This window comes from Leucoraja erinacea, chromosome 23 (assembly GCF_028641065.1).
Source record: "Leucoraja erinacea ecotype New England chromosome 23, Leri_hhj_1, whole genome shotgun sequence".
NCBI lineage: Eukaryota > Metazoa > Chordata > Chondrichthyes > Rajiformes > Rajidae > Leucoraja > Leucoraja erinaceus.
The window spans coordinates 20,175,638-20,190,494 of record NC_073399.1 but is presented as its reverse complement, the minus strand read 5'-3'; positions in this window follow the sequence as shown (position 1 = coordinate 20,190,494).

Genomic DNA, 14,857 nt, shown 5'->3' with positions numbered 1-14,857 from the left:
AGACTGGATAGACTTGGTTTATACTCTCTAGAATTTAGGAGATTGAGAGGGGATCTTATAGAAACTTACAAAATTCTTAAGGGGTTGGACAGGCTAGATGCAGGAAGATTGCTCCCGATGTTGGGGAAGTCCAGGACAAGGGGTCACACTTAAGGATAAGGGGGAAATCCTTTAAAACCGAGATGAGAAGAACTTTTTTCACACAGAGAGTGGTGAATCTCTGGAACTCTCTGCCGCAGAGGGTAGTCGAGGCCAGCTCATTGGCTATATATATTTAAGAGGGAGTTAGATGTGGCCCGTGTGGCTAAGGGGATCAGAGGGTATGGAGAGAAGGCAGGTACGGGATACTGAGTTGGATGATCAGCCATGATCATATTGAATGGCGGTGCAGGCTCGAAGGGCCAAATGGCCTACTCCTGCACCTAATTTCTATGTTTCTATGTTTCTAGAGGGATATGTGCCAAACATGGGCAAATGGGACTAGTTTAGATGGAGCATTTTGGTCAGCTTGGATGTGTTGGGCTGATAGCTCTTTTCATGCTGCATGATTATGAATTCAAGGTCCTAAACTCTACCACATTTTCAACTGTGTAATCTCTTTACAAAACCTTTGCTTCTTCCCCATCTATTTAATCCATTGTACTATTAATTAATAGTGGATGTGTTGTATGAGTCTGATTTATTTGTACCAAATGTGTTTTGCTGCCTCTTACCTTCAGTTAAAGCCTTTGAGCTGTTATTGGTCAGCCTGCTCTTGCATATCTTTCCAATAATGGGAGCAGGCAGTTGTTATTGGCAAATACTAAATCAGACCTCCTCTTAGATTCCTCGTCTGTTTGCCTCCGTTTCTTAAATCATTTCACAGCAAAAATGAAAAAAATGGTGACAAGACAAATCATGGCTTGAATGCTGAGGTTGTGCTAAAAGTATCTGTGAGGTGATTGTGTGGTGACTGAAATATATGAGATAGGAATGCATAGATTTGCATGTCAAATGCGACACGTGATTGTTAAGGATGGCCTTGCATTCAAGGATTCTGTTCAATCAAGTTCCAGTTCAAGTTACATTTATTATCACATGCACCAATTGGTCCAGTGAGATTGAATTACCATACAGCCATACGAATAATCATGTGGCATTCAGCATATTCCGGGAGAATTCATACCAATGGGTCAGAATTTGCCGTCAAAGGCATGTTAACCTTGCTCATTGCTGACTTGTGCAAAAATTGGAACTTACTTCAGGTAACATGGACACTGACAACGTGCGCTGAGGAGGATGGGTTCAGAGTAAAAGATGACATTAATAAACTTAGAGAAGAACATTTAAATATTTTAAGATTTATTAATCATAAGTACATTCAATATTCCAGTTTATTATTTATTTTCCAAGGAAAAAGTGCTATTCAGTTAACAGTTAACAGCAGCTGTAAGTGTACACACAGATATCTTGTTGCCAATTCCTGATAACCCACTCAATTATTATACAAAGTTCTTGGTAAAGAGAGTGCGCAATCAAAAATGGGTGAAAGTGGAACAATGCAGGAGGAGAACATGCCCAAAAGTTTAATATTGTAAATATATCAGTAAATAATTTAGTAAATATATCTGACAATGGGCAATTTAACCACTTGTGATTTCTTTTCTATTACAAATCTCAAATTGTGGAGTACAGAGGCAAATAAATAAATGATGGGTCTTTGGCCACAGACCAAAATATAGATGATAACAATATTAACTCTAACATGGCAGGACAAATTGAGTGTCTAGACTGTAGTATGTTGGATTATATAAATGATGGGAATGTGCTGTGTGAAAAGTGCCTACATTAAAGGTTTCTGTCATGTGTCTCTACCCCAGAGGCATTAAGCTGGGCTGTGAGTTGGTGAAACTCCAAAACAAAGGGAGATGAGGAATAGCTGAACAGATTTTCTGCTGCTGTTAGTCACACCATTGTGGAGAAATGCTGGATCAGAAAAAGGAATGCTGAACAGAGACAGAGAATTCCTCATGAAATCAAGGATCTACCGACTGATCCGGTCCAACATACTTGCTACCTGTGGGTAACTAATTCAATTAATTGTTGTTAGAAAACCTGAATAATTGGATCATAATATTTTTTTATCGATTGCACTTGTCGCATGCATACTGCTATTTCAGAGGGCTCTGTGCTGGTGAGAACAGAGCCTCTGGCAGAGTTCTAGCATTGCAGAGAACACTCTTGACTCCTGACTCCCCTTTGATTTGACAGGCAATTTCACAGGTGGATTTCAACGCAATGGGAATATTAAATTATATTGTTGGAGTCAATAGGGCAACAGTTCGACTGTCGTATTGAAGAACTGTGTGAAGAATCAAGAATGTTTATCATCTGCATTGGGAACAGATAAATGAGATTCTCACTTGCTGCAGGTTTCCAGGTACATTAACGTAACAACATAACACATAAATATACAATAATACAATATATGTTCTGTTATACTAGGTAACAAAACATTATGGTGCTGGATTTAATGTGCAATAAGTGGTTGATGGTGGATGGCTAAAGGGCCTGTTTCCACGATGTATCTCTGTGATATAATTACTTATGACTCCAACCATTCGAGAGGTTTCCCCTTGATATCGATTTAATTTAGATTAATAAGGAAACTTTGATGCCTCCCTCAGTTGAATGCTGCCTTGGGCAGTCACTTTCATTTCACCTCTGGAATTTAGCTATTTATTCCATGTTTGTATCAAAGCTGTAATGAGATCTGGAATCAGTGGTCCTGGTGAAACTCAAACTGGGCATCAGTGTGCAGGCTAGTCAAGTCAAGTCAAGTCAAGTTTATTCATCACATACACATACGAGATGTGCAGTGAAATGAAAAGTGGCAATGCTCGTGGACTTTGTGCAAAAAAACAAACAACCAAACAAACTACAAACAGAATGGAACAGAATCACATATTCTTTTACATATTAAATATTGTTGGCAGAAGGAAAAAGGGAAAAAAAAAGGAAGAAAAAAAAAACAGCAATTAAAAAAAGTGGTAAATACCACTTGATTGCACTGTTGACAATAGCTTACACACTTTACTGATGATTATGAGCATTTGGATTCAATAGTAATTAGACAGTTGGATTTGTCCTGTTTTTATTTGTGAACATAACACACCTGGGCATTTTTTCCACTGAATAGATTCCAGCATTGTATTTGTAATGGCACAGCTTGGTTAGAGGCGCAGCTAGTTCCAGGATCTGATCCCATAACCTTTGCTGTATTGTCTATTGTCTATTGTCTATTGTCTATTGTCCACTGCTGTCAGCTATTTCATGATATCCTGAATGATCAATCAATGCTCAAGAAAGTGATGAAAGCAGACATCAATAATAATTGCTTAGATCAGATAAGGTTAATTTGTTGTTGCACACACCATGGTGCAATGTAATTCGTAGTTCGCATGCAGCTCACAGAATAACAGTACAATGCACAAACAACAAATGTAAAAATAAATACAATGACGAGTAAAACAGCAGCAAAATGCAAGGTTGTTGTGGGAAATCTGAGCATTGCAAACAAATATAGTTTAATAAAAGAATAACCAAATGAGGTGGAGTTAATAAAAAATATAATGTGGCAGCACCATTGTGAATGAGATGAATGGTTCAGGAGTTGGATGGCAGTGGAAAAGAAGCTGTTCTCAAGACCCCTAAAGCTATTGTATTTTCTCCCTAGAAGAGCAAAGAGAATTGCCAAGGCGGCAGAAATCATTGACGGTTCTCCAGCCCCCCTGATACAATGCACCATGAAAATGCACAGAATAGAAAGAAGTTCGAGCCGGCGATAGACGAGGCTGTGTTCACCACTCTTCAGGTTCAGCTGGTCTTTTGCAAAGCAGTTGCTATGCCAGGCTGAGATGCATCAGAATATTTTCTGTAGTGCATCTGTAGTAGTTTAAGGGGATCCTTGTGGACATGCCGAATCCTTTCAAGTACATCAGAAAGTAAATATGTGGTCATCTTGATGACCACATCAATATGAAAGGACCAGTTAGGGGTGCTGTTGATTTGGAAGCTGAAGAACCTGAAGTTGTCAACCCTCTCTACAGCAGCTCCATTAATGAGGACAGGGATGTGCTCACCCCCTCACTTCCTTAGGTCAACAACCAACTCTTTTTGACTCGCTGATGTTAAGGGCTAGGTTATTTTCCTAATAGCACAACACAAGGTTCTCAATCTATTTCCTGTATATCATAAGTTTAAGGTGAGAGGATAAAGATGTAATGGGAACCTGAAGGAAACTTTTTCACACAGAGGGTGGCAGGTATATGGAATGAACTGCCAGTGGAGGTGGTTGAAGCAGGTACTTTAACAACATGGGAAAGACATTTGGACAGATACATGGATAGTAAAGATTTCAACGGATATGGGTCAAATGTGGTCAGATGGGGCATTTAGATCGGCATGTGCAAGTTGGATCGAAGGGCCTGTCTCTATGACTATCATTTTTTTGTTGTAGATCTGACCAACAACATTGGGGAACTTAAAGATCAAATTGACATTGTACTTGGCCACTCAGTCATTGGTGTACAGGGAGTAGAGCAATGGACGGAATGGACAGCCCTGAGGGCACCAGAGTTGAGGGCCAGGGTGAGGAAATGTGACCAATTCTAGGTCTGCTTGTCTTGGGGACTGGAATGATAATCGGTTCCTTGAAGTAGACGGGAAGAGAAGACTGAGTCGAAGTTGGAGGTTGAAGATGTCGGTGGTGACCGTGGCCAGTTGATTGGTGAACAATTTCAGAACCCGTCCAAGGACTCCCTCGGGGTCGGCCACTTTTGGAAAGTTTACTCAAGTGTAAAAGGCACTGAGCTCAGACAGTTGAGATATGTTGTTGCCAAAGAATGCCACTGACTTTGGCTTGTATCCGTGATGGTATTCAAACCCTGCCACAGTCTCCTCAATCTCTCCAAGGGTAGACCCTTATTGAGTTTGTTGGAATGCATTTCTTCAAAAAAGCTCATTAACCCGAAGCATCAATTCTGTTTCTCTCCACAAAGATTCTGAGAGTATCCACAAATTTACAATTTTTGTGTTTGTGGGTATATTTGTAATGGAAATCTATAACCTGTTATAATGACTTATCTGCACAAATAGCCTGGCTAGTGCACTGCCAAGTCTCACATATACTTGGAAAAAAATTCAGAAATGTATTCAGAAGGATGTCTTTGATAATTAACTATTTGGACCAATAAGAGACAGAGAACGGTTCTGGCCAGATTAAAACAATACCAAATATTTGTAGGTAAGGCTGCAACGAAACAACTGTTGGCACAGATGTTTGAGGTGCAAGCTGAATAGTTGGCCATAGAGAGAAACTATAGGTATCTTTAATGGCAAAAGTCAGAGAATATACAGAGAATAAACAAAAAAGGTGCATACAATGCATGACAGTTACATTGTTCAAGAGAGAACAAATCCAACTATGGTAAACTCAGAGGGGAATTTACAGTAAATGAAAAATAAAGCAGGCAAAGAAAGTATATGAAAAGGAATATAAAATAGTAAGGGTCCAATTAGGTATCAAGCAGGTGATTTATGGATGGTGTTGAAGATGATGCTGCGGAAATCTCAAAATGGGGGAAAGTAGAAGAAATTATGTGTAGGTGAAGTTTGATGAGGAGAAAGGCTGACTGGATTTAAATGTCACCCATTCAGATAGGATGCTTTTCATGTGGCAGAGGAAAGTGAGGGTGCAGACTGTAGCAGCAGCATGCCCTAATTTTCCAAAATTCATTCACCTGAATTAACCGGATGAACCTCTAAGAGGAAAAAGATTCACTCAAATTTGTCATAAGTGGGTCAGACTTTTCTGGCTTTACCTTGCACTAAATGTTATTCCCATATCATGTACATTGTAAATGGCTCGATTGTAATCATGGGTTGGTCTTTCTGCTGACTGGTTAGCTCGAAACAAAAGCTTTTCACTGTATCTCAGTACACGTGACAATAAACTAAACTGAATTTTCCAATTGAGACCCCAAACTCTAGATTCTCCCACACGAGAAAACCAGGTACAAACCTGGCCTGTACAACCACTGGACATATAGCAACCTGGTCATTCCAGGCTAATGTTTTGCAAACCTCTGAACTCCTTTCAGTGCACTTACATCCTTCCTTAAATTATGGAGACCAGTACAGTGTTCAAGACCCAAAATGTCTCGCCCAGATGTGCCTTTGTGTAAACTGAACATAACCTGTCTACAATTGCATTCAATTTCCTCAACAATTAATGATAACATTTTGTTTCCTAATTTTTTGCTGAACCTCTCTACAACCCTTTTGCAAATTATCAACTGGAATGTGTTATTTCCTCTACATCTCAGCTCCATGATCTCTTAACATTTGGATAATAAGTTTTTATTTTCCCTGCCAAATAGACAATTTAACATGCTGTAATCTATTTGCCAGATGTTTCTCTTTTCACATATGCTTCTATCCATTTATAGCCTCCTTTGGCTCCCTTCATAACTTCTATTCCTATCTAACTGAGTCTCATAGAACACAAGAAAATCAGAACTAGAGCTGGCCACCAGGCCCCTCATCCCTCTTCTAGCTTTTCAATTTGATCATGGATGATATATGCTGTCCTCAACTCTTCTACGAGTTTCCCCTAATCTTCGATAGATGTTTACCCATTTGACCTTAAATATATCTAATGATCTGGCCAGCAACATACTTGGGTGTAGGGAATTCCAGATTGTCAGTACAAAGAAATCTCTACTCACCTCACTTTTAGCGACTATCTCCCTATTTTTTTATCTCTATCCCCTCAGTCAGAACTCCCCCACTGGTGTAAATGTCTCAGCATCCACTCTGTCCGATCTTATATGTTTGAATAAGGTTATCCCTCATTCTTCTGAGCTCCAAGGAATACAGACCAAGCTGTCCAGTCTCTCTTGATAGGACAACTCTCTCATTCTAGAATGAACGTGATGAATCTCCAAACGACTATATATTTTCTTAGGTAAGGGAACAAAAACTGCACAGTATTCCAGGTGTGGCCTCACCAACACCATACAAAACCGAAACAAAACCTGCCTATTCTTAAACTACAACACTTTCCCAAACAATCAACACCAAAATTTAGCAAACATCGCTTTGGTAACCATGCAGGTGATTATATCAAGTGAAAAAAATGAAGGTCACGCCACTCATTATATTCTGCCAAAAAGAAAGAAGGTCTGTTCATGTCTACTGTGACTTTTTTCTTCTGTCAGCCAGCCAATTGTCTATCAATTCCTATGTTTCCGACAGCATGAGCAACGGGGAATGTTGCAGGCAAGGAAAGAACTGGTGTAAAAGCTGTAGTCATCTGCAATTAAATTTAATTAAATAAAGAAAATAATCCCTAAATATTCTTGATCACCTAGCAAGAGGAGGAAAGGAAATGTTGCTGCGGAATGAGGAGTGCGATGGGGGGCTGTTAAAAGTGTAAAATATTGCCAAATGCATAACATAGTTAGAGCCTGTTTCAGATCGCCCTGGTAAAATGATTTGATAGATCCAGCAACCACATAATTTAAGATGAATGCTTCTCGGGCCAGGAACAAACAACAGCATATAAATTCAGGATATTGAATGAACAGACTTTAAAGGACTGCAAAATAAAATTTGAACTAGAAGAAAAATGTTTGCATTTACAAAGTACTTGGCTGTTCTCAGAATGGCTCAAAGGATTTCACAGGAATTATTTTCGAAGTGCAGATAGAGATCTACAGTAGAAAAGTGGAATTGTTTAAGGAAATAATTTGAAGGCAACCCAATTAATCAAATGTGCATCTGTGGTTATGATGGAATGTTTGAAGCCCTACAGAATAGTTACCGACTCTAAATTGTGCAATATGTTGGTAGAGCAGGGGATTGATTTAATTTCACTTTTAAAAAGCTGAGTAAAAAGAATTGTTAGGATTTATGCAGAAGGTGCATTTGTGATTGCCTTCAATAATGTGTTTATAATAATGTAATGAGCCAGGAAATGTATTGGTTCCCATAAAAAATGACAACTACAATATAATCTGAGCTGCAGCAATGTGCAAGGTTAAGTCATAAATGCCTTTCAAAACTTCATGTTCCAAAGTACCCTTTCTGAAGTGTAGTTATGGTCAGAGAGTCATCGAGTCATACAGCATGGCAACAGGTCATTTGCCCCAATTTATCCACCATTCTACATTAATCTCATCTCCCAGAATTTAATCCATAGCCTTCTATACTCAAATGTTATCGGCAATCCAGCTTCCATCACTCTCTCAGGCATTGTATAGACCAAATGTGTCAAGCAAGATCCCATAAAGATCAGTGTGCTAATGATCACATTATCAGTAATTTAAGAGTAACAGTGGGGCAGGCAGCATCTCTGGATAGAAGGAATGGGTGAAGTTTTGGGTTGGGATCCTTCTTCAGACAGAAAGTCAGGGGAGAGGGAGACAGAGATAAGGAAGGGTGTGTGAAAATGAGATATCAAAGGAGATGAAGTTCAAGGAAGATCTTTTTCCTTGATCTCCATCTCCTTTGATGTCTTGTTTACATAATTTACCCTTCCGTATCAGTCCTTCCATCCCAGGAATTAACCTGGTGAACCTACACTGCACTCCCTGAATAGCAATAATGTCCTTCCTCAAATTAGGAGACCAAAATTGCACACAATACTCCTGTTGCGGTCTGGTGAAGGCCAATGATTTTGGATGATCAGCCATGATCATATTGAATGGCGATGCTGGCTCGAAGGACCGAATGGCCTACTCCTTCACCTGTTTTCAATGTTTCTATATAACATGCCATTAGCTTTCTTCACTGCCTGCTGTACCTGCATGATTACATTCAGTGACTAATGTACAAGCACACCCAGGTCTCATTGCAACTCCCCTTTTCCAAATCTGATACCATTCAGATAATAATTTGCCTTCCTGTTCTTGCCACCAAAGTGGATAAGCTCACATTTATCCACATTATACTGCACTTGCTATGCATCTGCCCACTCACCCAACCTGTCCAAGTCACCCTGCACCCTCATAGCATCCTCATCGCAGCTCACACTGCCACCCAGCTTTGTGTCATCCGCAAACTTGGAGATGTCACATTTAATTCCCTCATCTAAATTGTTAATATATATTGTAAATAACTGGGGTCCCAGCACTGAGCCTTGTGGCACCCCACTAGTCACTGCCTGCCATTCTGTAAAGGACCCGTCAATTCCTAATCTTTGCTTCCTGTCTGCCAACCAGTTCTCTATCCATGTCAATACCCTACCCCCAATACAATTTTGCACACCAATCTCTTGTGTGGGACCTTGTCAAAGGCTTTTTGAAAGTCCAGATACACCACATCCACTAGCTCTACCTTATCCTACTCTACTTGTTACATCCTCAAAAAATTCTAGAAGATTAGTCAATCATGATTTCCCCTTCATAAATCCATGCAGACTTTGACCCGGTCCTGTTACTGCTTTCCAAGTTGTGAAAAGGTGAGGACTTGTTCATATAGGTTTAACTCTTAAATTGGTTCATCCTGCCCAGTAGCATTGTCCTCTGCACACAATGGTGAAGGACATTAAGATTCCAACCCAGAATACAATTTGTGTCCTTGCTATTTACAGAGCTTCTTCCGAGTGGAGTTCAACATGTAAGAGCATTCAGTTGTCAACTGAAGGAAGATAGGTAGCAATCAGGAAGAAATTTCCTTGCTCAGTATTAGTCTTGATGCTATGATATTCCATTGAGTCCATCAATGCAGAGGGTTCCAAGGATTCCTGCTCCTGCCATTGTGTCAAAACATGGACATGGGAAAGCATGGTGAGTGGCGGTGGATGAGTAGATGTTTACACACAGTTGCAGCCAGCATGACCTGCAGTTCATGACATCACAATGAAAAGACAGCAGCTGGAGGCTGCATATGATTTCAGCTGCAGAAAATGTGCTCGACCACATTAAGTGAATGAACAGCCAGACTTAGCTCTGCATCTGGCTCTGCAAGCTGGGACATAAAGGAAGTTGTTGAGCTTGAAGCTGCAGTTATCTGCGAGTGAGTAATAGTGAAAGCTCCAAAGCCACACTCAGCAAAATCAATAACCCCACTCTCACCATCGACGGCACCACTGTCTCCCCATCTCCCCAGGCCCGCAACCTTGGCGTGATCTTTGATTCCACCCTCTCCCTTGAGCCTCACATCGCTATGTCATTAAAACCTCCTTCTTTCATCTCCGCAACATCGCCATATTCAGACCCTCTCTCACACCTCCCGCTGCTGAAAGACTCATCCATGCCTTCATCTCCTCCCGACTGGACTACTGCAACTCACTTCCCCTTGGCATCAGCTCCACCTACATCAATCGACTCCAACTGGTCCAGAACGCAGCCAACCGACTCATCACCCACACCAAATCCTGGCATCACATCACTCCAGTCCTCAAATAACTTCACTGGCTTCCCATCTCCCACCGGATCACCTACAAAATCCTGATCCTCACCTACAAAGCCCTCCACCATCTGGCCCCCCCATATCTCACTGACCTCCTCTCCCCCTATCACCCTCACGGTCCCTCAGATCCACATCCGCCGGTCTCCTCTCCATCCACAACTCCAACCTCATTTTTTCACACAGAGTGGTAAATCTCTGGAACTCTCTGCCACAGAGGGTAGTTGAGGCCAGTTCATTGGCTATATTTAAGAGGGAGTTAGATGTGGCCCTTCTGGCTAAGGGGATCAGGGGGTATGGAGAGAAGGCAGGTACGGGATACTGAGTTGGATGATCAGCCATGATCATATTGAATGGCGGTGCAGGCTCGAAGGGCCGAATGGCCTACTCCTGCACCTAATTTCTACGTTTCTATGTTAAACTTCGCAGTTTTGGGGCCAGAGCCTTCTCCAGGGCAGCTCCCAGGCTCTGGAACTCCCTCCCCCAACTGATCCGCAATTCCGTGTCCCTCACCATCTTCCAGTCCTGCCTCAAGACCCATCTCTTCACTTCTGCCTATCCTTAGCCCCACGTCCCCCTCCCTTTTCATCTGTGCATTAATTGCCTCATATTGTGTTTTGTATTGAATTCTGTCTTTACTTTGTGTACTAGTCATGTCTCTACTATTTATTTCATTCCCCTTACATATTTTTCCTCTACCTGCTAAATTTTTGTAATGTGTCCTTGAGACTCTTGAAAGGCTCCCATAAATAAAATGTATTATTATTATTATTAAAGATGACAGGGCCAAGACAGTGTGCTCACAGTAGATTGATCTCAGCCGACTGTATCTGAGCCTCCTTCATTGGAGCTGGCTATAACAGAATTTCCTGTAAAGGAACTGCCCATGTTGGAGGTGCATCTTCTGCATCAGTGTCAACTGCATCAGAATGCGTTTCCAGCCTCACGATCTTCTTTTCTTGGCTAGTGCCTCAGAATCAACGATATCTCCTCTCCTGCCCAAATGTCCCTTAACATTGTCTCTACCTGTCTCTACCACTTCCTCTGGCAACTCATTCCATATACTCACCACCTAATATGAAAAAATTACCCCTTAGATCCTCTTTAAATCATCTATCACCTTAATCCTATTCCATCCAGATGGGAAAATGACTGACCATTCATATATCTATACCGCTCATGATTCTATAAACTTTTGCAAGGTCATCTCTCAGCCTCCTTCTCTCCAGGGAACATTTCTTGCATGATATGGCCTTGCCTGGAATTTCTGTGGTGTGAATCCTTCTTGCTACTTGTCAGCCCAAATCAAGATTGCTCCTAGCTTTATCTAAAGAACATAAAAAGAATATTGTACAATTGAGCATTTTTTTGTCAACGTCATGTCCTTTTTCACTTTGCTGATGATTGAAGATGATGATTATGGTGAAGATAAACCTGGGCTGGTTTTCACATGGTTGGATAAATGTCACATTATAACAGCACTGGAAATTCTTGGCTGTTAGTTCTGGAGTATAAGTTTTCAATAGTATAGTTGAATGTTGTCTGAGCCCAGAGTCTGCCATGAGTTTAGCACCAGTAGTCAGGGTCCCTGGCGAAACTCTACTGCTGAAACACTGTGCCGCCCCTGGTGTTGCATACTGACCTTTGGACTGCCCACTCTTGCTTTTTATGTGACAGTCTAGTCTGTGCCCATTATGGTGCCAGACTCTGTCCAGTTTTGGCTCTTCTGTTGAAATTCTCATCTGTGCTTTTGTTACTTTTCATTTGATTGGACCTGCACATACAGTATTGTTTCGTTTCGACTAGCAAGCACCCCAGACTGACAAGAAGTGAAAAAGTCCATACTAAATGCTACATGAGATGGTTTTAACCAACCTGGGTGCAGACTGTTCTAAAGGATGCCGACACCATCACTTGTTCAACCTTTCACACTGCACTCTGGCAAATCAAGTCCTGAAAGCTTATTGCTCAACTCGAGCTAATCTACAGGATAAATGAGAAACCAGCCCAACTCAGGTATAAATTCACTCAACGCTCAGTAATCAAGCTACAGTACACAGCCAAACCTTGGGTATAGGTGTGTTCAATAACTGAGCTCCAAGTCATTGTTGACTGATTCACTGAAGCAAACAAGAGGATGGGCCTTTCATTCATCATCTGCAAAACAAATGTGTAATAATATATTCACCTGTCCAACTGTACGTCATCTCTGACAATAAAGATCCATAAATGGACCCTGTAAAATTTTACCGTTTCCCATACTTTGGGAGTTGAGCCTCAGTGAGAGAAGACATTGATGGTGAGATTCAGCTTTGCTTTCAGCAATGCCAGTACAGCCACTGACTTGGAGAAAGTGTCAAATCAGCACAAGTTGATTGAACGTTATTGCCTTCCATCACAGTGAAGAATGTTGAATCCACTCTGGTGGATGTTTATGTTAAATTCTATTGTGTATTGTGTTCTTTTTGATTGTATGGCTGCATGGTAACTCAAATGTCACCGTACCTTAATTGGTGCATGTGACAATAAATGTAAATATGAACTTGGTGTTCCAAGCAACAGTGATCCCTGCACTCCAGTTAGCACCATTGAAGCATAGCAATCTTGTCTGTACCAACTGATACCTATCTATGCTATTCCCATTTGCCCACATTAGGCCTGTATCCTTCTAAGCCTTTCTTGTCCAAGTTCCTGTCCAATTCCCTTTTAAACATTGTAATTGTGTGTGTCTTTACCACCTCCTCTGGCTGTTTGTTCCAGATACCCAACACCCTGTGTGAAAAACATATCCCTCAGATCTCCTTAAATTTCTCCCATCTCAGCATAAACCTGTTCTCTCCGGTCCTGCACTCCCCGGCCCATGGTAAATGACTCTTTGACTATCATCTATCCTATATACAACCCTGACAATTATATAAATCTCTATAATATTACGCCTCAGCCTCCCACAGTCTAATGAGACTAAACCTAACACCATTTTTTCCGTATAACTACAGTTATCCAATCTCTCCGTTCCAGGCAACATCCTGCGCTCTCTCTATTGCTCCCACACTCTTCCTCTAGTGTGTCTAGCACATGCATTTGATTCCATTATCCTGGCTAAACAACTTTATTCACCCTATCTATTTCCCTCATGATTTTATATATCTCACTAACACCACCCCTGAGCCTCCTGCACTCCAAGCAGAATATAGCTTTAGCCTGCCCAACCTCCCAAGGCCGTCAAGTCCTGGCATCATCCTCTCTGGAATCTTTCCTAGTATTAATGACATCCTTCCTATAGCAGGGTGATCAAAACTGAACATATACTCCAATGTGGCCTCACCAATGTCTTGCACAACTGTAACAAAATGTCCCAACGTCTTTACTCAATACCCTGACTGATGAAGGGCTCTGTACCAAAAGCCTTCTTTAACACCCTATCTACATGTGATGCCACATTCAGGGAACTATGTGCTTGTACTCCTAGATCCCTCTGCTCTTCCCAGAACCCTACTATTCACAATGAAGGACTTGTCAATTGTTTGACTTCAATCTGGATAAACAGGGTCACTCTAGATAAACAGGGTCAATCTGGATAAACAGGGTCTGATTAGGAACAGTCAACAGGATTTGTGCCGGGAAGGTAAGTTTGACTAATCTTCTTGAATTTACAGAAGAGGTTACTAGGGAAATTGAAGGGTCCTGGATGTTGTCTATATGGACTTTAGTAAGGCCTTTGACAAGGTTCCTCATGGAAGGTTGGTTAAGAAGGTACAACTGTTGGGTATAAATGCAGGAATAGCAAGATGGATTCAACAGTGGCTGAATGGGAGAAGCCAGAGGGTAATGGTGGCTGGCTGTTTATCGGGTTGGAGGCAGGTGACTAGTGGGGTGCCTCAGGGATCTGTGTGGGTCCTTTGTTGTTTGTCATGTACATCGATGATCTGGATGAAGGTGTGGTAAATTGTTAGTACAAATGCAGATGATACCAAGATAGGGGGTCTTTATAATGAAGAGGATTTCCAAAGTCACAGAGTGACCCATTTGGAAAAATGGCTGCCTGAAAGATGGCAGATGGAGTTTAATGCTGATAAATGTGAGGTGCTACACCTTGGCAGGACAAAAAATCAAAATAGGACGTACATGGTAACTGGAATGTGAGGGGCTCTGTACCAAAACAGCCGTGCATAGTTCCTTGAAGGTGGAATTGGTAAAGAAAGCCCTTTTGGTATGCTAGCCTGTATAAATCAGAGCACAGTATAGAAGGGAATGTATGTTAAAATTGTACAAGGCTAGTGATCCCAAATCTGGAGTATGGTGTACAATTTTGGTCCCCAATTATAGGAAGGATGTCAACAAAATAGAGAGAGTACTAAGGAGATTTACTAGAATGTTGCCTGGGTTTCAACAACTAAGTTACAAG